At 37.1% G+C, this 26,055-nt stretch overlaps 1 protein-coding gene across 7 annotated transcripts in view; it reads left to right on the top strand.

Moving 5' to 3' along the window:
* DTNB (dystrobrevin beta) overlaps positions 1–26,055 on the top strand; it is a 356,870-nt gene that overhangs the window by 166,675 nt on the left and 164,140 nt on the right. The window lies entirely within an intron of this gene.

Below are 26,055 nucleotides of genomic sequence, written 5' to 3'. Positions count from 1 at the left end.
TTTACATCTTTCTGTTTATTAATTTTTTTTTTTTGGTGAGGCAGTTGGGGGTAAGTGACTTGCCCAGGGTCACACAGCTAGTAAGCGTTAAGTGTCTGAGGCCGGATTTGAACTCAGGTTCTCCTGGCTCCAGGGCCGGTGCTCTATCCACTGTGCCACCTAGCTGCCCCATGTTTATTAATTTTTAATACTTTTATATAGTAGTTGATAGCTTGTGCTCCTTTCAGAATTTTTTGTTGATAATGCTGTGACCTATCCATTGGGCAATAGTTCTTTTTTTTTTGGTGAGGCAATTGGGGTTAAGTGACTTGCCCAGGGTCACACAACTAGTAAGTGTTAAGTGTCTGAGGCTGGATTTGAACTCAGGTCCTTCAGAATCCAGGACTAAAGGGGCAGCTAGATGGCACAGTGGATAGAGCACCGGCCCTGGAGTCAGGAGTACCTGAGTTCAAATCCGGCCTCAGACACTTAACACACACTTACTAGCTGTGTGACCCTAGGCAAGTCACTTAACCCCAATTGCCTCACTAAAAAAAAAAAAGAATCCAGGACTAGTGCTCTATCTACTGTGCCACCTAGCTGCTCCTCCTACTGCTTTTTGAGTCAGACTATAATTAGAAACTTAAATATAAATATAAATATGAAACTTCTGTTTCATGTAAAGATTTTTATCAATCTACAGCTTTTCTTTTTTTTTGTGGGGCAATGAGGGTTAAGTGACTTGCCCAAGGTCACACAGCCAATCACTAATAGATAATTGTCAGAAAAGTTGTGGTAAAGGATTTTATCAGAGAGAGATGACTGGAAAATAATATGGGTCAGTGAGGGGTATAATTCATGGAAATCTTTCATACTCTCTTTGTATCAGTATAATTTTAAGTGTTCTATTGCAGAGGTGTCAAACACAGACATGATCCACATGACATCAGAAGTGCCAGCAATACTACCAATCCCTCCTAACCCTTAACTAGATTAAAATGTCATTGGGAAATATTTAACAAAATAGATAGAAATACAGTAGATCATCGATCTTGTTAATATCTGGCTTTCTAAGTCAATATATGGCCAGCAAAGATCCTCATGTAAGGGTTAATGACCTTTATGAATGTAAGGAATTGTTACTATTATACTCTTTTCCTAGAATCTAGCAAAACATTTTTTTCTTCTTTTTAGCACCATGCCTTATACTGTATGCTTGAAGCTTTGAACTCTTCAACCTGTCACCTTGAAAGGTTCAGTTGACAGCCTACTTCTCTTCTAACTAGTGGGCTGGTAGAGAAGTCATTTTCTTATCCAAATTAAATTACTTATTGGCAAAATATGTCTTTATAGGGGCAGCTAGGTGGCACAGTGGATAGAGCACCGGCCCTGGAGTCAGGAGTAACTGAGTTCAAATCCGGCCTCAGACACTTAACACACACTTACTAGCTGTGTGACCCTGGGCAAGTCACTTAACCCCAATTGCCTCACTAAAAAAAAAAAAAAGTCTTTATAATTTTCAAATACTAATTAAGAAATATAAAGACTGAGGTATGAAGATTTTTCAAACAGTATCACAAGCAAAAAAAAAAAAACCTTTCCAGTAATCAAACATATTCCCTGATTTCTTACAGAGATACAATGGCAACTTAAAATAAAACTGCTTCTTTTTCCCAGAAATCTTCTTGAAGCTTTCAATTTGCTCTTTCAGCAGAGTTTATTAAGTATTTGATGCAGTCCTGTTCCTAAAGGTTCCAAGTTTGGAAGTTTGTTGTTATTTAAGACATCAAGTTTTTAATATGTAAACCTCATCTCCCTCATGAATTTAAAAAACAAATTAATTTTATCACTCTTCACTGAGAAAACAAAACTTCTTGATCTTGGTTCTTTGTGTGTCTGACTAAATTTAATATGGGAAGAAGATGACTATTGTCTTTCCCCCATGCCCATTGATAAGTCTAGTGTGTCAAAGAGAGTGGAACATGAGCCAAAAACATGGGTTGTTTTGTATTCCTCTATACTTTGTTACCTCACCCAAACCTAGATGAAGGATGGCTTTCTCTACATGAGAAATTAATTGGTAACTTCTGCTTCTATTGAAGCCTGGAACAAAGTTAGCTGCCAGTAAAACCAAACTTATTTCTTACTCACTGAAACGCTTTTATCTTTTTCATAACCAACCTACATATAAATGCACAGTACATTTTGAACATATTATGATAAGATTTTCTCCATGCTTTGTTTAAAAATTGTAATTGCCCAGATAATCAAATCACTTCTTTAGCCTAAAATAATACTTTTGGATAATGCTTTTTTGTGTTTCATGCTGTTCATTATCTTTTTTTATTATTGCCACTTTGTTTGACACAAAGTCAACATATACTTCTGTTGAACAGAACAATTTAAATTCTTATTTTCAACCTACTTCCTAGATGTTCTGAACTTCCGTCAATAAAGCAGTTCTAGTGTACCTTGAGTATGTTCCTTTATGGATGCAAATTTTTTGGTATGACACAATGATTTGGCTAGCTTTATTCTTATTCATAATGTCTTCAAAGAAGAGCAATAGAAATTCACTAGACCAAGAGTAATAGAAGAGCATTGTGGCCCTAAGAATGAATAAGGTCTCAATTTTTCATCATTAGTTATTAAAGCACACTTTTCTGATACTTTTAAGTGAAAGATGGCTCTGAAGTTTAGAAATGGCATTCTCCCCCCCCCCCCCCCGCCTTTTTAATGAAAATGCTTCTGGTTGGTGTCATTTGCCAAGCAGAGTACTTCATTGTTCGCAACTTTCCTCCCAATCAAAATCCAGAATTAAAATTAATGAAGGAGACAATAATTAAGTACTTAATTTATTTGGCTCCGCTCTTAAATTATTTGAGGGAAATACTGAAGTTATTTGGTACTTCCAGAATTCATCAGTTTTAGAACTTGGCTTGGGTAGATTATCATAAGTCATTTAAGGAGTGACTGTCATACATTGGACACTATGCTAAGTACTGGGGATACAAATCCATTTGCCTTAATATTTTCTTCCTTTATACTTGATGGAACATCCTCACTCGTGGACTTTTCTTTCCTATGCTGTTGAATGCTCTCATGCAGTAGAAAAAAATGCTTGAATCTGGAATTACATGACCTGAATTTGAATCCTCACTTTTTCACTTATTATCTGCATGACCTTGGATAAGTCCTTTTGCTCCCTAGTCCTTTGTTTCTTCATCTGTAAAATGAAGGTGTTGGGCTAGATTTTCTCTGTTGCCCTCCAGCTGTAAATTTATGATTATATGACTGTCATAATATTATTCCTTCCTAAAGACACAATACAAATGTTTTCTCATGCTTGTTTTTTGAAAGAGAAAAGGGAATGAAAGGAAAAGAAAAAAGAGAAAATTCTGCAAATGTGCCCTACTATAACATGAGCCCTTCTATACAACATCCTGACCATAGTAATTTCTGACAAATATTAAACATTTATTAATTGTCTACTAAGAACAGCTGTGGATAGAGTGCAGGTCTGGAGTCAAGAACACCTGAGTTGAAATGTGACCTCAAATACTATTTAGTTGTGTGATCCTGGGTGAGTCACTTAACCTTGTTTTCCTCAGTTTTCTCATCTGTAAAATGAACCGGAGAAGGAAATGGCAAACCGCTCTGGGATCTTTGCCAAGAAAACCCTAAATAGGTTCATGAAGAGTCAGACATGACTGAAAAATGATTGAACAATAACAAAATGTGCCGCACACTTTCTCGTAAGTGCTGAATATATAAAGACAGAAGTAAAACAGCTTCTGCCCTTGAAGAACTTATAGTGTAATGAGGGGGGAGATGAGTATGTAAAATATAGGCAAGATAGCCTTGGCGGGAGAAGGCACTAGCAGTTGGAGTGGGGAAAGGATGAGTTCAGAAAAGGCTTCAGATAGTGCTTGAGCTGAACTTTGAAGGAAACTGGGGTTCTAAGAGTCAGGGAGGCTTTGGTAAAGAAGGATTGCATTCCAAGGATAAGGAACAGTGAGTGCAAAGGAAATGGAGGGATGAAGAGCTTTGTACGAGGGACAGTATAAAGGCTAATTTGCCTGAATCATAGTTTATGTCAAGGGAAATAATAGGTAATAAGCTCACTAGGTAGATGGGGACTTTATGTGCAGGACAAAGGAGGTTACATTTACTCCTAAAAAATTAGGGAGCCATTAGAGTTTATTGAGTAGGGGATGTGAAATGATCAGAATCATGCTTTAGAAGAATCATTGTCTGCTGTGTGAAGGATGTATTGGAGACAGAGATTTGAGAGAAGGAAACCAATGAGAAGGTTTGTGCAATATAGGTAAGTAATGATGGTCTGAACTAGGGTGATGGCTGTGTGATTGGAGAGAGAACCCTGAAGATACTTCCTGACATCCTGGTCCTAAAGCATAGAAGAGCTAGTTTTGAATTCTGAGTTAAATACTCAAAATCTGTGTGGATCTGGTCAATTTACTTAAAATTTCTAGGCCTCATTTTCCTCATCTCTAAAATGGCAGGCAGTTTGGAATTGACTTCTGATGTCCTTTCAGATTTTAATCTGTGATCCTGGGGTTACAGTAATAAGTTGGTAGAGGTGATACTTGAAGCCGGATTCACTAGTTCCAAGTACAGAGCTCTTTCTGTTATATTATAGCATCTTTTATCCCTCTCAGGTGGTCATCAGTCCTAAAGCTGAATGCTTCTGGCAAAGAGGAGCTCACTACCTCATAAGGAAAGCTGCCCCATCTTTTACCCAGTTCTACATGTTAACTTTTGTTCCAATAATTTCTATAATTTGGTCCTAATTTTTAGCCCTGAAATTTTACGGGACAGATTTCATCCCTTCCTGAATTGATAGCTGCTGTGTTTAAGAAATCTCTTTGGTTTTCTGAGCCTAGGCTTTTTAAATAAGAGGTTGTCTCTGCTCTGGACATGCTTCCTTCTCCTACTTGGACTCCAAATTATCCTTCCAGGATACTCCTAGCATCCATGCTAGCTCCCTACTTGTGGCATTAAAGATGGAAAGCCTGTTGAATCACCTGCTAGAACCTCCCCATAAAATTCCTCCCCATAATAGTCCCTTTCTGATTTCCAAATTACTGAATTGTACTGATACATGAAATGTTGTTAAAACCAGGAGCAGTCCTATCCATATAATGCAGGAAGACTAGGGAGAGCCGAGGGTAACAATGTTTCACACCAGGGAGCTGATTCTTGCAAAACCATCATGGATTCCCTACTCCTACCATGGTTAAAAAACAAAACAAAACAAAACATTGTGGCTGAGGCTCTGGCTGTATCCCTGATTATAGCCCTTCCTTCCCATCTACTTTTCCTAAAGCGATCTTCTTAAAGCACTAGTCTGCCGCTCATAAACTCTAGTGGTTCTCTTTTACCTCCAAGAATAAACATGAAATTCTCCCTTTGCCATTGAAAGCCCTTTCAACCTGGCTTCTTCCTGCCTTGCCAGTCACTATATTCTCCTCCACACACTCTGACATCCAGCTCTACTAACCCACTTGCCTTTCCTCACACCTAGCACTCCATTTCCCTGACAGCACTGGCTGTCAAGCCATCAGTAAACATTTATTAAACACCTACTATGGGGGCAGCTAGGTGGCGCAGTGGATAGAGGACTGGCCCTGGAATCAGGAGTACCTGAGTTCAGATCCGGCCTCAGACACTTAACACTTACTAGCTATGTAACCCTAGGCAAGTCACTTAACCCCAATTGCCTCACAAAAAAAACCCAAAAAACCAAAAACACCTACTATGGGCCAGGCACTGTGCTAAGCACTGGAGATACACAGAGGCAAAAGACAGTCCCTTCCCTCAAGGAGCTCACAGTCTAATGAAGGAGACGATAAGCAAACAAATATATTTAAACAAGCTATATTCAAGATAAATAGGAAATAATTAAGAGAAGGAAGATACTAGAACTGAGATGGGTTGAGTAACACATCTCTTATCATTTGATTTTCCTTACCAAAAAGCTTCAGTGGTTCTTCACTGTCTACAAGATAAATATTGGCATTCAAATATTTTCTCACCACCTGTTTTTTTTTTTACTTTAATTGTATATTTCCACCTCTGTGGTTTTGTTCATTTATTCTCTCTCCTGTCTTCACTTTATCATATTATACCATACCTATATCTGTCCCCCCAAATATTTATTCAACATAAATATTCCTGCATATTTCAGAAATGCTTGGTATATTCAGAATATTGTTCTAACCGCTGGATGGGAAAGAAAATTTAGGCAATTTGGGGCACAATCAATAGAGCATTGGGCCTGAAGTCAGGAAGACCTGAGTTCAAATCCTACCTCAGATACTTTAACATTTGTTGGCCTCAATTTCTTTATCTGTAAAATGGGGATGATAATATTACCTACCTCCTCCCAGGACTGTTGTGAAGATCAAATGAAATAATAATTGTAAGGTGCTTAGTTAGCATGGTGCCTGGTATATAATAAATGTTATAGAAATATTAGTATTAACTTCTCACTAATTTTGGAGAAAGAAGCACCGATTTCACTTTTAAAGCTGTGTTATTCTCCTGTGCTGTAGAGTTCTCTTAAATAAAAACCCTACTCCCAGACTTTTCCCTTCTCTCTTCAGTAACTTTGATTTTTTACTTCTCTGTTGGCTGTTTACCTTACCTTCAAACACATCCACGTCTCCCCATCTTTAAAAAAAAAAAGTCATAAATCCCTTCATTTGACCATGATGTCCTTTGTGACTATAATTAGACAATCTGACCATGGATATTTGAGTGCTTAGTACACACAAAGCTCTATACTAATCACTGTGTAGGAGATATGAACAACTCTTAAGTTATCCATACCATTCTAATAATAGCTTGCATCTATATGGCATTTTATCGTTTACATAGTATTTTATTCACACTTCTATGAAATAATATAAACATTGTTAACATCATTTTACAGAACAGGAAACATATTTTAGAGGAAGCATAGTGATATCAAAAGTATGCTGTACTTGGACTCAAAAGACCTGAGTTCAAATCCTGATTCTAACACTTAATAGCTATATGACTGAGGGCAAGTTAGCCTTTCTGAGCCTCACCTGTAACATGAAATGGTTGGACTAAGTGGCCCTCCTAGACTTAAAAAGGTGAAGGAACTTGCCTACAGACACAGTTAGTAAATGTCAGAGATGGAACTTTAGAGCTATGAGAAATTATTATTAATAATCAGTATCTTAGGGGACCCAGAGATCTCCCCTCTTTCTTAGCCTCTCTTCCCTCCTCTCAAAGACAAGGGCTCCTTGAGAGATTTCATCAAATCTCTCCATCTGGACCAAGCCCAAGCCAAACTCACAAAAAGAGTATTTTGTCTAGATAAGCAGAAAGACTTTACTGATGAGATTTGGCCTGTATGAACTGGTTTCTAGGTGGGAACCATTATGCCCTCACCAGCTCGGGTGAGGGTCTCTACATTTTCCCCTGATGTCATCTTTACTTGAGTCACATATCCCACCCACTCCCAACTTCATTTTAATGTAATCCACCTCCAATCACGTCAACCAATTAGATTTTATTGTTGTGTGATGGACCTCCTACAGCTAGAAGAGTATATGAACTGAGAGCTGACTGCAAGGAAGAGGTCTTTGATTTGAGAGAGATGCCATAGACCTCCTTTTATTAATATACTGCCAGCCATATTAATAAAATGATTAGATTACCCAAAAAATTACATCTCTCATATTTTTAATTGTCGCAGTCTTTGGCTTAAGATAGTCCAATCTGTTTCTATTGAGCTAAGCCTCTAGCTAGGAAAAATAATAATTAAAAGAAGACATTTTATCCACCTGTGCAATAATTCTCAGAACATAAATATAGAAGAAGAATAATAGTAGAATAGCAATTTGTCCTAGGACCATTTTATCTGAACTCTATCCAAAAAGCTGAGAAGCAGATATTAAAAATATCTCACATTTACACTCACTTTTAAGGTTTACAAAGTATTTTACAACACTTTATCACATATGATTTTCTTGGCAACTCTGTAAGGTAGGATTTCCCATTTTACAGATGAGGAAACAGAGATTCAAAGATATTGAGCGACTTGCTCAGAGCCACACAGCTATTACTTGTCTGAGACAGATTTCAAATCTAGGTCTTCCTGACTCTGAAGTTCAGTGATTTGCCTATTATGATATATATATATATATATATATATATGAAAAATTATTGATATAAGACAGATATTCTAAACAGTAGTAAATATTATAGGAGTTCAGAGAAAGATGAGATAATTGGGAGGTGGAATTGGTTAAGGAAGATGAAGAATGTAAGATTGGAGTGGAGTCCTAAAACAGAGGAAAAGGTGAAAGGCATTTTTTAAGTGGGGGGATGGCATGGCAAAGGTACAGAAGTGTAGCCATATGAGGCATGTTCAAGGGATATCACTCTCTTACTATCATTCTTTTATATTTATACTCTGTGAACTATTGCAAAGGTAGATAAAATGACACTCTTAGCATTAACATTTCTCCCAACTACAGGTTGAGCATAGTGGAAATAAATTGGATGACTTGCATAATATTGTTGTCAGTCAATAAACTTTTATTAAGTGCCTACTATATGCCAGAAATCATGCTAAGTGCTGAGGATACAAAGAAAGGTGAAAGACAGAGCCTGCCCTCAAGGGACTCACAGTCTAATATGGGAAACAACATGCAAACAACTCCTTGCAAATAAGCCATATATAGAATAAATTGGTGATAATCAACAGAAGAAAGGCATTAGGGTGGGATTGGGAAAGGAGAGGCATCCTGCAGTAGGTGGGATTTTAGCTGGGACTTGGAGGAAACCAAGAAATCCAGGAAGTGGATATGAGGAAGGAGAACATCCCAGGCATGGGGGATAGCCAGTGAAAATGCCAAGAGTGAAAAGATGAAGTGCCTTGTTTGGAATAGCGAGGAGGTCAGTGTCATTGGATTGCAGTATATGCGGTAAGGTGTAAATGTAAGAAGACTGGAAACGTAGGAAGGGGGATGGTTATGAAGGGCTTTGAATGATAAATGGAAGATTTTATATTTGATCCTGGAGATGATAGGGAGCCATTGGAGGAGGGGTGAGTGATGTGGTCAGACCTGCATTTTTGGAAGATCACTTTGATAGCTGAGTGTAGGATGGACTGGAGTGAGGAGAGGCTTATGGCAGGCAGACTATCTAACAGCCCATTGCAGTAGTCTGTGTCTACACTAGGGTGGTGGCAGCATCAGAGGAGAGAAGGGGGTATATGGAAGAGATGTTATCAAGATAAAACTGACAGACCTTGGCAACAGAATGAATACTAGGGGTAAAAGAGAGCGAGGATTTGAGGATAACCTTTAGGTTAAGCCTGGACGACTGGGAGAATGGCAGTCCCCTCGACTGTAACAGAGAAGTTTGGAGGTGGAGGGTGCAGGTTGGGGGAAAAGATGATCAGATCAGCTTTGAGCATGTTGAGTTTAGGATGTTTGGATACAGGATATCCAATTTGAGATCGTTAGGTTGTTGTTCCTGTGAGACCCCATGTGTCTGTTGTTTTGTTTTGTTCTGTTTTGCTTTGTTTTAGGCAGTTACATGGCACAGTGGATAGAGCATTGAGCCTCATGTCAGGAAGACCTGAGTTTAAATCCAGCCTCCTACACTTAACTAGCTGTGTGACCCCTGGGCAAGTCAGTCAGCTTCTGGCTGCTTCAGTTTCCTCAATTGTAAAATGGGGTTAATAAAATGGGCACCAATCTCCCAATGTTGTGAGGATCAAATGAGATAATATTTATAAAGCACTTTGCACTGTGCCTGGCAGATAGCAGACACTTAATAAAATGCTTGTTCCTTCCCCCATCCACTTTTCAAATTGTGAAAGTCAGATGTGAATCCTTACCGGTAAAATAAATCCATCTCACTGTTGACCCCTTTTTAGAGATTTCAATTCTAGTAGGTTGGACAATAACTGTGATACCCTATTTCTGTTGGGTGTATTACTTCTTTATAGTGAATAGAGCATGTCAGGAAACATCAATTCTAGAAACTAGGAACTTTCTAGATACTAGGAACATAATTATCTTCCATATAGTTGCTTTAAAAAACAACAGGGGGCGGCTAGGTGGTGCAGTGGATAAAGCACCGGCCCTGGATTCAGGAGTACCTGAGTTCAAATCTGGCCTCAGACACTTGATACTTACTAGCTGTGTGACCCTGGGCAAGTCACTTAACCCCCATTGCCCCACACAAAAAAACAAAACAAAAACCTTCTGTGCTGCTCTTTCAGCATGGAGACTTTTCTCTCTACTTAAATAAAATTGTGTGTTTCTTTTAGCAAAACTTCTGATGTGTCAGAACATGTAAAACTAGTTTTTTTACTCCTTCTGTCCAGAAATGAAATTGGCAGCCTTTTGAAGGATTGTGTTGTTTTTAAGAATCTCAGCCAAAAAAACACCCTGATAAATTTGGTGCTTAGCACCAGCACTTCTCCCTTCATCTATCTGAGCATAATCTCTTTGGCATGCCCCAGGGTATAGTGTTCCATTTCATTTCATTCCTGCTGCCCAGGGCTTTTTGCCACCTAAGTGACCTGCCTTTGTCTATCCCCCTTGAATTTTCTGTCTGAATAGTGTTCCCAACTGAAAATAAGTCCTTCTCTTAACTCCCCACTTCTGAGTTTAGGAGAACTGGTGTGTAAATAGAGAATTAAAAGTGGGTAGATGGGAGGCAGCTAGGTGGTACAGTGGATAAAGCACCCGCCCTGGATTCAGAAGGACCTGAGTCCAAATCTGGCCTCAGACACTTGACACTTACTAGCTGTGTGACCCTGGGCAAGTCACTTAACCCTCATTGCTCTGCCCCCCCCCCAAAAGTGGGTAGACTAAAGAAGTAGAATTAGAGATTAGAACCACAGTGAACTTTATAGAAATTAACCCTTCTGGAGCATGTAAAATACACACAGAGACATACATATTACTGATCATGGTAGATATCAGGTGCACTCTAGCCTAATCACTTTGTGAAGAGTTTATAATCTGAAAACACCTGCGCTATTCTACCGATCTGTGATAGCCTAACAATACCAAGACCTTCACTCCTGCGTGGCATTCTCATGTCCTCATTTTGATGTGTAGGCCTCTATCACTAGTATTGAATCATTCTGGCTTGTGTTTTCTGCCGCTTCTTATCCCGGTCAGCTGTCCTTTGTTTGATCAGCTCCTCTGTCATCCTCATCACCTGAAGCGCACAACAGAACTCCCTCCTAGCCTGTCTGGCTGGGCTTCCTGCAACCCATCTCTTGCTCTTCTGCACATCATGGCTGTTCCAGTGTCTAGCTCAAACACTTGTCTGGACTCCTTTTGGTTTTTAGATTTCTTTGTGTCACTGGTCTGGTACCACTTTGGTCGGGATGACACTTGTTCATCTATAGGTTCCAAATACCTGAAAAGGTCCTCATATTCCTAATAAACCTAAAATCTTCTTTATATCATCTTCTCCAAACATTGAGATTATGAAACCGTCTCCTACTTAGGAAATGGGAAATATCTCAGATAATACCACCATAGAGATTCTAGGAATTTCACTTTCCTGATCAACCTAAAACCATCCTTCAAGCAGTCTTTACTGCACTTCTACTAATCAATCAACTAGTGTTCATTAAGTACTATGTGCCAGGCACTGTGCTAAGTGCTGAGAAACAAAGAAAGGCAAAAGAGCCCTTGCTCTCATTGTGCTCACAGTCTAATGGGGGAGACATCATGGAAGTAATTGTGTACAAACAAAATATGGACAAGATAAAGTGGAGATAATAAAAAGAAAGAAGCTGTTAGCACTAAGGGGGAATCAGGAAAGGTTTCTTGTTTAGCTAAGACATAGAGGAAGCTTGGAGGCAGGGATGGAAAAGGAAACATTCAGGTGTGCTAAACAGCCAATGAATATGCTCTAGATCAAGTATCAAATCCCTCAAACAGAAGAAATAAATAGGATACTACCTAAGATGTAGAGTGTATTCTGTTATGGACCTTTAAAAGCATAGTTTTAATCATGGGAAAATTACAAGACCATTTATAAGTGACAAAGTAAAAAACCAAGAGTTTTGAATATTAAAAATGAAATGTGATGAATTGAAACAATCTCCAAAATTACTGGTATATAAAGGAGAAAAATGAAAAGTCTTGTGAAGCATCTTACAAGATCAAACTGTTGTATTCAATAGTTCTCGATTTTAACAAATAGAGTAATTCAGAAAGACCTAAGTTAAATCTATTTGGATACACTTATTAGCATATTAGCAGCTGTGTGACTTTGGGCAAATCACTTATAAATTAAGATAATATTCGTAAGGTGCTTTGCATACTTAAAGCACAATATAAGTGATAACTACTAAGAAACACAAAAAGAACTCAAATACCCAGTTCCTTTTCTACTTCACTTTTCTAATTTTAAGCAGTCTTGTCTTAAGAAAATGTAAACAATTCAAGGATCATTCCACAAATCATCAATGATAAGGGATTTTAAGGTTCACTTGTTAATGATGAATTCTTGTATTGGGTAGGAGATTGGATCAGCTCTGGATAACTCTGGCCAGTACCTCAAGAAGTAACCAAGTATAAATAATCATTATAGGTAGAAGTATGCTACAAGCAGACCCCTAGAGAAGGGTATAGAGAAGCTAATAAACTTCAGGACATTAGGCCATCTGTCAAAGTAAAGGATGTTTTGAAATCAGGTAAGGAGTTTGAGGATAGTTAAAGTTCACTTACACCAGAGGACAAGGAAGGCATAGAAACCAGAAGATCAGATAAAGCAACCTTTAGAAACAAGATAGGAAGGCTAGTGTAAAGTTGCTATCTAGCTATACTGTCTAAAAATCTAATGAGTGGTCAGCAATAAATTAGAAGCTTTAGCAAGAGTTTAGATTTTTAAGTATTTATTGAAGAGCATTAGGATCTAATGATCAGAGAGAAAGGTAAAAATCTAACTATTTCTAAGAGACCCCATCATCCAACCTTCCATAATGAGATCAGGAACAAAAAGGGACCCAATGCTTCCTTCCTCCTCCCAGAAGCCTCTTGTCTGAACTGGAAACATCAAACATCACTTCCTGATGCCAAGGAACTGACCTTCCAAGCCACATGGCTTGCCCTCAGATGCCTTCTCCTCATGGCAGAGCTTTCCTACAGTATCTCTTCAGCAGGGGGTGTCACTCCAATTGTCACACTAGGAAGGTACCAAACTGGTGAGATAAAATCTGAACAGCTTAGACAGAAACAGTTACTTATATCAAAATAGGAATCAGAATATTATTGGTGAAGTCAAAATCAAGGTGAAAAAGAGCCAAAGCTGAATGAATCAGTCCTAGATATATTCTGATTGTTGGTGTATAAGCATCATGTTTCAGTGGTAGAAGAGGATGAGAAATCAATGAAATTGTATCAACATGGGCAAATCTAATTCTGAGACCTTTTAATACTCCTCACAGCTAGCTGGATATGAAAGTTCCTAGACCCAAAATGTTTTATGTACTGTTTACCTGCTGATGTGAGAGCAGAGGCCAGAACTAAGAGTGTTCTGTGGCTAACTGAAAGCCCAGTCAATGCAGAAAAAAATCCAGTGATAAAAATCTCTGTTCATGAAGGAATAGAAGCAAAAATTGGGTTAAAGAGTCAGGTGTACAAGTCCAGACCTGTGATTTCAATAGTCTGGGAAACTATAGGGAAAATCTTTCTACTAATACAGATTAGAAACAGTTTTGTTAACCTATAGTCTACACAAAGTTGCCTGGGACAGTGAATGAGAAGTTAAGTCATTTGCCCAGGATCACACAGCCAATAAGTGTCAAAGGCAAGACCTCAACCCAACACTGGTTCTCTAGATGTAATGCTGTGCTGCTTTTCCATTTGCCTAGGTAGCGACTAAGCCAAATGGATAAGAACCCAAGGCAAGTTCTGTATCTCGTGATAAGAAAAATAGGTTAGCAATGAAGCAAAGACACTATCCAAGGAGAGCATCAAACTCCATCTGAGCTTAGGTCAGACTTCAAACAGACTGAGTATCTAACATCGTCTGACTTTAACAGTTTCTACATAATTTATCAGTCAACAAGATGAACATACCTTGTTTGTTCTCCTACATGTTCCAGTTTCCAGCTATCAGCAGCATTTCTCTACTCCTTAAAAAGCTTTTTCTCCATACTTCTCCCTTTGTTGTGGGACGAGCTCAGCTACCTGTACATGAAATAGCCTCATCTCTCATTACCATCACCTGCTGTAGTCTGACCTAGAATTGTCTCATACCTTGGAGGAATATCTGCATGACAAGGGGAGACTATGGCATTGGAGGGAATGTGCTTCCTATCTACAATCCTTTTCTCCTCACCATATGGATTCCCTATTTCCCTGAGACTCACTTTCTTCTCAGCAGGCTTACCCTGCTGTATTTTGGACTCTTCTCTCCTAATGACCCTGGAAGCCTTCTCAACAAATGGCCCTTTCAGGTGCCAAAATACAAATTTGTTTCCTCTGGGGGCTCCTTGCTTCAGGTACAAGTAAATGGGAATGTGCTCTGATTTTCTTTTGCTACCACTTTCATTCTACTTGCTTTTCTATTCTGCAGCAGAGTGCAAGTGATTTCCCCTTAATAGTGTCTCTCCCCATCCCTAAAGTGTTTTATGCTGCTTAGCAGATAAATAAACCCTTCTTGCTACCAGCAGTTTACAGTTAGAAATGATCTCTGCACAGTGTCAGGTAGTCTTCATGGTGGTGGTGAGGAATTCTTCTGAAAATCTCCTTCAGAACTGCATTGGTAACTGGTTTGCTGCTAATAAGATTTTTGCAGTAAAGCTTGTATTCCAGTTTATGTGTGTGGGTGGGTTTCGTTTTTAAGCCTGTCTATAGTGGTACCTACTCTCCTTGCTGCATGTGACTTTCTGTCATTGGCTGAATTTGACTGCCTTCTGGACTTGCTGATGAAGTACAGACGTATGCTTGCCTAATGAATTGTTCTCTTGTACCTACTCTTCCCTCAATATGCTCTGTGGGGTAAACTACCTTGTGGAGGAGATTCTTCATCATGTGATTGCTCTGTTTCCTTAGAGACATCAGCAGTGTAGTGCATTAAGATGCCACTTCCATAGAGAAAGAAGAGACATTTGCTACAGAGCACCAAGGTTTGATGTCTTTTGCTTGCATTCATGTTTTGCTGCTGGGTTTATGGAGATTCTGTATTCTTGGCAGGATGCCACAACCCCTGTAACTTCTCTGGGAGTTTATGTAAAACAGGCAACTCATTTTATGTGTTCCTATATGGTTAGTATCCTGAAAGTTACGTGTGTCCTATATGGAGCTATATGTGTTTTTACTGTTGTGGGTAGATTCCAGTAATAGCCCATGAAGGGATATTGTGTGGGCTATTTTCTTGACCTTTTTTTTTTTAGCAGTAACTTGTTGAAGCATTTGAGTAACAGTATTTTCTCATCATCTTTCTAGAAATGCTGTGAGTCAAGTCTGTGGAGTGGTAGCAACTTGTTCTCTAACTCCTTAATGGAGGATAAAAACAAGGTAGAATGAGGGGGTATCAATAGAAAGCTTTTTTAGGAGAAAGTGGATGCTTCATTTTGTTTGATTACCAATCTAGAGAACCTTTGGCTGGTTTTCATTGCAGTGATTCCAGATTGACACATGGCTTCAGATAGTTTGCTGGAATTCCTATCCTAACTCCTACCTCATTATGCAGCTTGCCCCTTCCTGGAAGCAAATGGGAGGTAGCTGGGATTCATCCCTATCTCTGACTCACAAATGCTGCTTCTCTGTGAAAGTGCTACAGAGGGATCAGTATACAGGGATGTGATTCAGGAAGCGTTTTACTACTTATATATGGTATATATATATACACATAGCGCATAGTATATAATATATAGTGTATATGTGTATATATATATATAATGTTGATGTATTTGGAGCTGCCAGAGTTATGAAATCTAAACTAAGCACTATATTAGCCAATCTATTGCAAGGGAGTTAGTTAATTTATATTTGGAGTTGGTTTTCAGAATTTATTTTTTTTCCCTTTTGGCTTCCTATAGTAAGAAACAAAACAACCTTTCCCTGGAAGTCTGAGATCCTATTTTAAACATATAATATTTCATCTGTAAAGTCATTTGGCTATATATATTTTTAAAACCTGTCATTTTCTAAAATGTAGTTTTTTCTTTCGTATGACAGAAGGTATTGTACAGTGTGACTGAATGATAAGAGGTGATTATTTTATTTTGGAGGGGTAAATAAAGAGCAAAGTATAACATTGTTAAGGAGGATAAAAAGGACCTACATTTGTCAGATTTGCTCTCTAGAGGCAAGGCATTGCTATAGAAAGTCCAGATTTCTGGAATCTATTCTCTGAATTCCAACAGAGAGCTCCAACAGAGCCCCAGTATAGCAGCATTAATGGACAAATCACATCCCACATTTTCTCTGCAGCTTACTTGGATAGATGTCAGTTTTCTTTCCTAGTTATAGGAGTGCTTGTTTTTAGTCCTATGTAAAGATCTGTAGGTTGGTAAGTGAAAGATAAAGTAAATGACCATAAAAAGAACAAATAGAACTTTGATCTACAAATACCTAAAATCTAGGATAATCATTTCTAGAGTGATCTAACAAGACAGTATTCTGAAGATTGACATCTTGATCCCTTTTCTTTGAGAGAAAATTACCCCTAATTTAGGGTGAAAGGAAGGGGCACATATTGGCATAGTGTTTCTTTCTTGATGTCAGCAATTCAGTGCCCATTTTTAGAATTGAGAAACACTGAATAATGGAGCTATCAAACAGGACTCTTTACCATCCCTAAATCAGTGTAAGTTTTGGATGGGAAGTGATAATATTCTCTTGGGAGAAACTTGGGAAGTTATGGCAGTTAAGAAAGTAACTCTTTGAATAAATATAAAAAGTCAGTTAGGAATAAAGCTTTATTAGAATAGAAATTGTTTCATTCTTAAATTTTGTACCTAGTACCAAACCCCATAGGCCAGAGCCCAGGAAGGTGTTTAATAAATGTCTCTTGATTGATTCAAGTACCGTTTAGTTTGAATGTAGGTAAGGAATATTATGTGCTCATAGCGCCTTTGATCAGTGTGTTAAGAGTGATGAATTAAGAACACTGGGCTGTTTTTCTCTTTATTACATAGGAGAAAATACAATTAATGAAAAGATATTTAATCCCTTAACATTTCCCTCATTGTGATGGTAATCTGTCAGCAAAAGTTTAGAGCAGCTGAGCAATGGGCAAGAATTACTATAGTACACAAAATACATGTTAAATTCTTTTTTTTTTTTAAGTGAGGCAATTGGGGTTAGGTGACTTGCCCAGGGTCACACTGCTAGTAAGTGTTAAGTGTCTGAAGCCGGATTTGAACTCAGGTACTCCTAACTCCACTATGCCACCTAGCTGCCCCCACATGTTAAATTCTAATACAGTGAACTGAAAAAAATATGAAAATTATTTTATTATACTGGAATCTTGGTTATTTAATGTATTGTGAAATAATTGGTCTAGGGTTTTGAGACTTTTGTTAATATAATATCAAAAAAGTTTTTAATTTTTTAAAAATTAAAAAAAAAATGAACCATGAAGAAAAAGGGGACAGCTAGGTGGCACAGTGGATAAAGCACCAGTCCTGTATTCAGGAGGACCTGAGTTCAAATTCAGCCTTAGACACTTGACACTTACTAGTTGTATGACCCTGGGCAAGTCAATTAACCCTCATTGCCCCCCAAAAACAGGGGGAAAATTTTGTTAATATAATGTCACACAAGATGTTGAGTTAAAATGGTACTTGTCATAATCGACTTTGACCTGTAAATAATATAATAATGTAAGCAGAGAAGTGAGTATATTTAATATCAGGTGAATGATAGTCATGTGAATTGATGAGATTATAAATTAAATTAAAATAAAGTAATGTAAGGAGCAGAGGGCTTACTCAGATCTTACTGAATCTGCCACTTACAAGTGTTATAACTTTGGACAAATAAGTTAGCCTAGTTCTTTTTTTTTTTCTCATCTACAAAATGGAGATGATGATATCCTTTCCAACTTACAGGATGGCATGAAGATCAGATGAAATAGTTTATTTGAAAGTGCTTTAAAATATTAAAATGCTATATAAATCTAAAGTTATATGGGATTCTATGGAAGTAGCATTAGGCATATGATGTATTTGAAACATGTTTAGTTGGGTGGAGTTAATGTTAATTTGTTATACTTGTCAAAAATTTAATTGAGAACATAGGACTTTGGGCACTACTTGAATGTAAAAAAGGATAGCTAATTTGTGGAGGACATTATGGGTATAGAGTGTAGTAGAAAACTTTAATTAAGAATAGGATAAATGAATGAAACAGAGAGGAGATTTCCTTGAGAGTGGTAGAGGAAATGGGCAATGGAGTAGGAGACAAGGGAAATTAGTTATTTGGAGTTACTTTAGCAAAAGCTTTGAAGCAAAAGTTTCTTATCTTTGGCTTGGTTTGTAAAGCAATGGGAAGGACCTATATAAACCATAAAGAGGCAGCTAGGTGGGCTAACATGAGCAATGAGATTGAGGATTAGACGTTTTTCTTTGATCCCCACAACTTCTCAAACTACTCTAAAAGAGAAATTATGAATCAGATGAAGCAACTTCAGCCATCTCCATAGTCTAGGATATCTGTAATTCAAAAGACTAAAAAAAATGGATACATGAACTGATGTTCATTGACCCTGAGCTCACTCGACACTCTTGTGTTCATTTACTCAGCAGCTGTGGGGTGGAGAACCCCATAGCACTAGTGTGGCAAAACTTTTAACTACTGGTACTGGGGTGGATAACCCTGTATCACCAACAGTGCAAAGCTCTTAATTGTGTGTTGGGATGGAGAACCCCATAGAACCAGCACAGTAGGTCTCTGAACTGCCAGTGCTGGGCCAAAGAACTGGGGAACAGAAGGAGCAGGACAGAATATTGTGTGTGCGTCTATATGTGGGGGTGCTGTGCAACATTCCACTAAGCCTGAGGGGAAGAACAGAGCATTCAGTTGAAGTCAGTTCTGACCATTCAGAAGTCATCTGGGGCTGAGACTTAGGATAGTTTTGGATTGCTCAATATAGAAGAAATATGAGACAATTTAAGATCCAGCCCCCAAGGAAACCACCTTCAAGGACAGAGTCAGAAAATGAATAGGGGAGAAATTGGGGCAGGGGGAGAAGGTGAAGACTGAAACTCTCACAGACCTTGAATGTAAGCAAATAAATCAATAGGAAAAACATTAACAACAAAAGGAAATATGCCCTCTGGATCTAGTATATGAATTCATACATTTATAAATAAATACTGTAAAAAAGGGAAGATGATCTAACATTCGATGAGATAAGAGGACTCTCTGGAATGTAAGGAGACCGTAGAACCACAACACACCATTCCTGTGTGATTCATAAGAGAAATGAGAAATAGGAAAGCAAAATGTATGGTCTACACAGCAAAAACGAGGGGCAGAATAGAAAACTTGAATTGGTAATGACAAGTCTCACTAAAGTGAAATCACAACAAAACCAGAAGAAATAAAAAGAATAATTAGAATTTATTATGCACAGTTATATGGTAAAAAAGTTGAGAACACAAAATTTATTCAAAAATATAAAATACCCAAAGCATAAGAAGACCAGATAGAAATCTAAAAGAACCCAATCTCAGAAAAGGAAATAGGTCTAGTCGTAAAGGAACTACAAAAGTATGGGGTGGGGGAGAAAAGGTGGGGGGACTCCTGGTCCTGATGGATTCACAGAAAAATTCTATCAAAATTTTAAAGAATGTTTGGTACCAGTACTTCACATTTTTTCTCAAATACTTAGAAAGCAAGCACTCTTCCAGAATCCTTTTATGAGACAAACATAGTTCTCATACCTAAATCAGGAAAAGATGAAACAGAAAGAATACTATAGGTCGATATCATTAATGAACATTGATTCAAAACTTTTAAACAAAATCCTGTGAAACAGACTACAGCAATTTATCCAAGAAATAATTCATTATGACCAAGAGGTACTTATACCAGGGATGCAAGGACGGTTTAACATTAAGTTAACAATCAATGTAACGTATTGTATTAAAAACTAAAGCATCCCAAACCACTTGATTATTTTAATAGTAGATGAAGAAAAGGCCTTTAACAAAGTATACTTGAATGTGAAAAACCTTACAGAGTGTAGGCATAGAGGGACCTTTATAATATTAAAAACAAACATCTGACTAAAATCAAAAGCAAGCATCAATGAAGATATTATCAATGAACCTTTCCCAATAAATACAAAAGTAAAACAAGAATGTCCACTCTCCTTACTATTATTCTATATAGTTCTGGAAATGCTAGCAACAACAATAAAACAAAAGAAAGAAATTAATGGTTTAGAGGTATTGATGATATGATGGTTTACTTGGAACTCCTAGAGAATCAGCAAGTATACTAATTGATATAATTAATAGTCTTAGAAAAATTGCTAGATATAAACAAATAGTTCTCAAAAGAAGAATTTCAAAATATCTATATGAAAACAGGTTCCAAATTACTAATAACAAGAGAAATGCAAATAAAAAACATTGGGGTTTTACCTCACACACTGCAAATTGGCAGAAATTACAGCATTTCTATATAATAATAAAAACAAAACCCAATAAGCCATAATAGGAAGGGAAATAATATTTCAAAAAACCTGCAAAATGCATAAAATATCTGGGGATTGACCTGCTAAAGCACAAAAAAGACTCATATAGATTCAATTACAAAGTGCTACATAAAGAAATAAAGAATAACTTTAATAGCTGGAGGAATATTCAGTGCTTGTGGCTAGGCCTTGACATTATAATTAAAATGACAAACTGCCAAAGTTAATTTACTCTTTTAATACTATACCAATTAAATTACCAAGGGATACTTTATAGAACTTGATAAAATAGTAAAAAAAAAAATCATTTGGAAAAACAAAAGGTCTAGAATATCAAGGGAATTGATGAATAGAAGTACAGACAAAAAGGAAATAGCTCTTAAGACCTCAAACTATATGATAAAGCAGGGGTCATCAAAACCATCTAGTATTGGTTAAGAGACAAACAGACAGACAGGAACAGACAGAGACAGAGACAGAGAGAGACAGAGAGAGAAATCGATTAGTGGAAGACACTATATAGGGAAAAATCATAAACAGTTGAGCTCAATAGCCCAATGTTTGATAAAGTAGAAAACATAAATTACCTAGGAAAAAGTTCCATAAGTGATAAAAAAAAAAAAACCGACTGTTAGGAGAACTAGAAAAGCAGTCTGACAGGAATTAAACTTAGATCAATACCTTATACCACATTCACCAATACATTCCAAATGGATATGCAATCTTAATATTAAAGGTAAGACTATAAAAAAAAATTAAGAGAAGCAGATCATAAACCTCTCGTAGCTATTGGTAGGTGTATTCTTTTTTTTTTTTTTTTAAATGGGGCAATGGGGTTAAGTGACTTGCCCAGGGCCACACAGCTAGTAAGTGTCAAGTGTCTGAGGCCGGATTTGAACTCAGGAACTCCTGAATCCAGGGCCGGTGCTTTATCCCCTGTGCCACCTAGCCACCCCCCCCCCCAGGTGTATTCTTAACCAAATGAGATAAAGGTAATTACAAACGATTAAATAGATAACTTTGATTACATGAAACTAATAAGTTTCTGCACTGACAAATTTTAAAATTCCAATTATAGGTAAAAACAGTTTTTGCTGTTTGTTTTTTTAATTTTGAGTGCCAAATGTGAGAATTGGAATTTCACCCCCTGCTGAAGAGATAATTTAGGGAAGCTCCGCCATGAGGAGAAGGCATGTGAGGAGAAGGCATGTGACTTTAGCGTCTGGAAGTTGGCCAGTATCCAGGACTTGCATCTGTAGAGCTGCCTGTTAGTTCTGCCAATCAGGGCTGCCAACCAATTAGCTGGGAGCTGTGTGTGTGTGGATGGCCCTGTTTCCTGTTTTAGAGGAGGCTTCTGGGAGGAGGAAGGGGCGAGCAAGGTCCTTTTGCCTGGATCCTCAGCTTGGCTGGAGCAGAGATGCTGACGCCCTTAGATAGATAGATGAAAGAATCTTGGCCTCTTTCTCTCTGATCACTAGATCCTAATGCACCTTAATAAATGCTTAAAAGTCTAAACTCTTTCTAAAGCTTCTAATTTGGGGTGACCACTCATTAGATTTTAGACATCACAGCTAGAATTTTATCTCCTTACACAAATTCTCTCCCTCCCTTCCACCCTTCCCCCATCTTGATAACATCTTACATCATATACCAAGATAAATTCAAAATGGATACATGACTTAGACATAAAGGGTGATGCCATAAATAAATTAGGAGAGCAAGGAATAGTTTACCAGTCAGATCTATGGAGAAGGGAAAATTTTATGACCAAAAAGAGATAGAGAGCATTATGAGATATAAAATGGATAATTTTGATTATATTAAATTTAAAAGTTTTTGTGCAAGCAAAATCATTGCAACCAAGATTAGAAGGAAAGCAAAAATCTGGGAAAATTTTTTACATCAAGTATCTCTGAAAAAGGCCTCATTTCAAAAATATATAGAAAGAGGGCACCTAGGTGGCGCAGTGGATAAAGCACTGGCCCTGGATTCAGGAGGACCTGAGTTCAAAGCCAGCCTCATACATTTGACACTTACTAGCTGTGTGACCCTAGGCAAGTCACTTAACCCTCATTGCCTCCCCCCCCCCCCAAAAAAAAGAGTTATAAGTATCATCTTTCTTTGTAGGAATGTAAGCAGTTTAATCTTATTGAATCCCTTGTCATTTTTCTTGCATGTTCATCTTTTTTTGCTTCTCTTGAGTCTTGTATTTGAAAACCATATTCTTTATTCAGCTTTGGTCTTTTCATCAGGAATGCTTGAAAGTCCTCTATTTCATTAAATGTCTGTTACAAATAAGTCTTTTTCTTTTTTAATGGATGTCTTTGGGATATAAACCTAGCAGTGGTATTGCTGGATCAAAGGGTAGGCATAGTTCTTTAGCCCTTTGGGCATAGTTCCAGAATATCATATTCCAAGCCCTCATATCAGTAGAAGCTGCTACAGCTTGTGTCATCCTGACTGTGGATCTGTGATATTTGAATGATTTCTCTCTGGCTGCTTGTATTATTTTATCTTTGACATTGGAGCTCTGGAATTTGGCTATATTATTCCTGCGAACTTTCATTTTGAAATCTCTTTCAGGAGGTGATCAGAGGATTCTTTCTATTTCTGTTTTACCCTCTGGTTCTAGGTTATCAGGGCAGTTTTCCTTTATGATTTCTTGAAATATGATGTCTAGGCTCTTTTTTTGATCATTGCTTTCAGGTAGTCCAATAATTCTTAAATTATCTCTCTTTGACCTATTTTCCAGGTCAGTTGTTTTTCCAATGAGATATTTAATATTTTCTTTTATTTTTCTTTAAAATGTTTAAATTGTTTCTTGATGTCTTACATAATCATTAGCTTCTACTTACTTAATTTTATTTTATTTTTTACTGATTGGTAGTTGTTGTTTTTTATTCTCTTTTTATCATAAAAGTATTTTATTATTTTTAATTACATATAAAGATAGCTTTCAAAATTTATTTTCATAAGATTTTTAGTTCCAAATTTTTTCTCCCTCTCTCCCTTCCCTCCCCACTCCCCAAGACAGAAAGCAATTTGATATAGGCTATATATGTACAATCACATTAAACATATTTCTGCATTAGTTATGTCATGAAAGAAGAACCAGAACACAAGGGAAAAACCTCAATAAAGAAAAAAAAAACAATCAAAAAGTAGAAACAGTATGGTTCAATCTACATTCAGAATCCACAGTTCTTTTTTCTGGATGTGGAGAACATTTTCCATCATGAGTTCTTTGGAATTATCTTTGATCATTGCACCACTGAGAAGAGCTAAGTCTATCACAATTGATCATCATACAATGTTGCTGTTACCGTGTACAATGTTTTCCTGGTTCTGCTCATTTCACTTCCCATCAGTCCATGTAAGTCTTTCTAGGTTTTTCTGAAATCTGCCTGCTCATTATTTCTTACAGAACAATAGTATTTCATTACATTCATATACCACAACTTGTTCAGCCATTCCCCAATTGATGGGCATTTCCTTGATTTCCAATTCTTTGCTACCACAAAGAGAGCTTCTATAAATATTTTTATACATGTGGTTCCTTTTCCCTTTTCTATGATCTCTTTGGGATACAGACCTAGTAGTGGTATTACTGGGTCAAAGGGTATACACAGTCCCAGAGCCCTTTGGTCATAGTTCCAAATTGCTTGCCAGAATGGTTGGATCAGTTCACAACTCCACCAACAATGCATCAGTGTTCGAATTTTTCCACAGCTTCTCCAACATTATTTTCCCTTTTTGTCATATTAGCCAATCTGATGGGTGTGAGATGGTACCTCAGAGTTGTTTAAATTTGCATTTACCTAATCAATAGTGATTTAGAGCATTTTTTTCATATGACAATAGATAGCTTTGATTTCTTCATCTGAAAACTGCCTGTTCATATCCTTTGAACATTTCTCAATTAGTGAATGACTTTTGCATTCTTATAAATTTGATTTAGGGGCATCTTGGTGGCATAGTGGATAGAGCACTGGTCCTGGAGTCAGGAGAACCTGAGTTCAAATCTGGGCAAGTCATTTAACCCCAATTGCCTCACTTAAAAAAGAGATATAAATTTGATTTAGTTCCCTATATATTTTAGAAATGAGACCTTTATCAGAAACACTGGCTGTAAAAATTATTTCCCATCTTTCTGCTTCCCTTCTAATTTTGGCTGCATTGCTTCTGTTTGTTCAAAATCTTTTTAATTTAATGTAATCAAAATGATCCATTTTGCATTTCCTAATATCCTCTATCTCTTGTTTGGTCATAAATTGTTCTGCTTTCCATATGTCTGAGAGGTAAACTATTCCTTTCTCTCCTAATTTACCTATGGTATCATACTTTATGTCTAAATTCTGTAGCCATTTTGATCTTCATAGATGTTGGTCTATGCCTAGTTTCTGCCATACTATCTTCCAGTTTTCCCTGTAGTTTTTGTCAAATACTGAGGTCCTAGCCCAGAAACTGGAATCTTTGGGTTTATCAAACAATAGATTACTATAGTTATTTACTACTGTGTCTCCTGTGCCTAACCTATTCCATTGATCCACCACTCTATTTCTTAGCCAGTACGAAATAGTTTTTATGACTGTTGCTTTATAGTATAGCTTCACATTTGGTATAGCTAGCCTACCTTTCTGTGCATTTTTTTTCATTAATTCCCTTGATATTCTTGATCTTTTGCTCTTCCAGATGAATTTTGTTATTTTTTCTAGCTCTATAAAATAATTTTTAAGTAGTCTGATTGGCAATTCTAATTTTTAAGGAACAATTTCTTCAGTGAGATTTTGTACTTCCTATTTTGTTTGTCTAATTCTACTTTTTAAGGAGTTCTTCTCTTCAGTGTATTTTTGCATATCTTTTTCCATTTGGCCAATTCTGCCTTTTTTTCTCTTCAGTGGGTTTTTGAGCCTCTTTTTTTCCATTTGTTCTATTCTGTTTTTTAAGGTATTGTTTTCTTATTTTTTATGTTTCCTTTACCAAGCTGTTGACTCTTTTTAAAAATTATTTTCTTATATCACTCTCATTTATTTTCTCAATTTTTGCTCAACCTCTCTTATTTGATTTAAAAATTCTTTTTGAGCTCTTCCAGGAATTATTCTTTTTTTTTTTTTTTTTGGACTAAGACCAATTCACATTTTTCTTTGAGGCTTTGGATGTAGGTGTTTTGACTTTATTTTCTTCTGAGTTTGTGTTTTGATCTCTATAACCATAGTAGCTTTCTGTGGTAAGGTTTGTTTTTCTTTCTATTGTTATTATTGTTCATTTTTCCAGCCTATTTCTTGACTTTTAACTTCATGTTAAAATTGGGCTCTGCTCCTGTGGTGAAGGGAGCACTGTCTCAAGATTCAAGTTTTTCATGCGTCTGTTTTCAGAGCT

This window comes from Dromiciops gliroides, chromosome 2, assembly GCF_019393635.1.
Source record: "Dromiciops gliroides isolate mDroGli1 chromosome 2, mDroGli1.pri, whole genome shotgun sequence".
Classification (NCBI taxonomy): Eukaryota; Metazoa; Chordata; class Mammalia; order Microbiotheria; family Microbiotheriidae; genus Dromiciops; species Dromiciops gliroides.
This window is presented reverse-complemented; position numbering and strand designations above follow the sequence as displayed.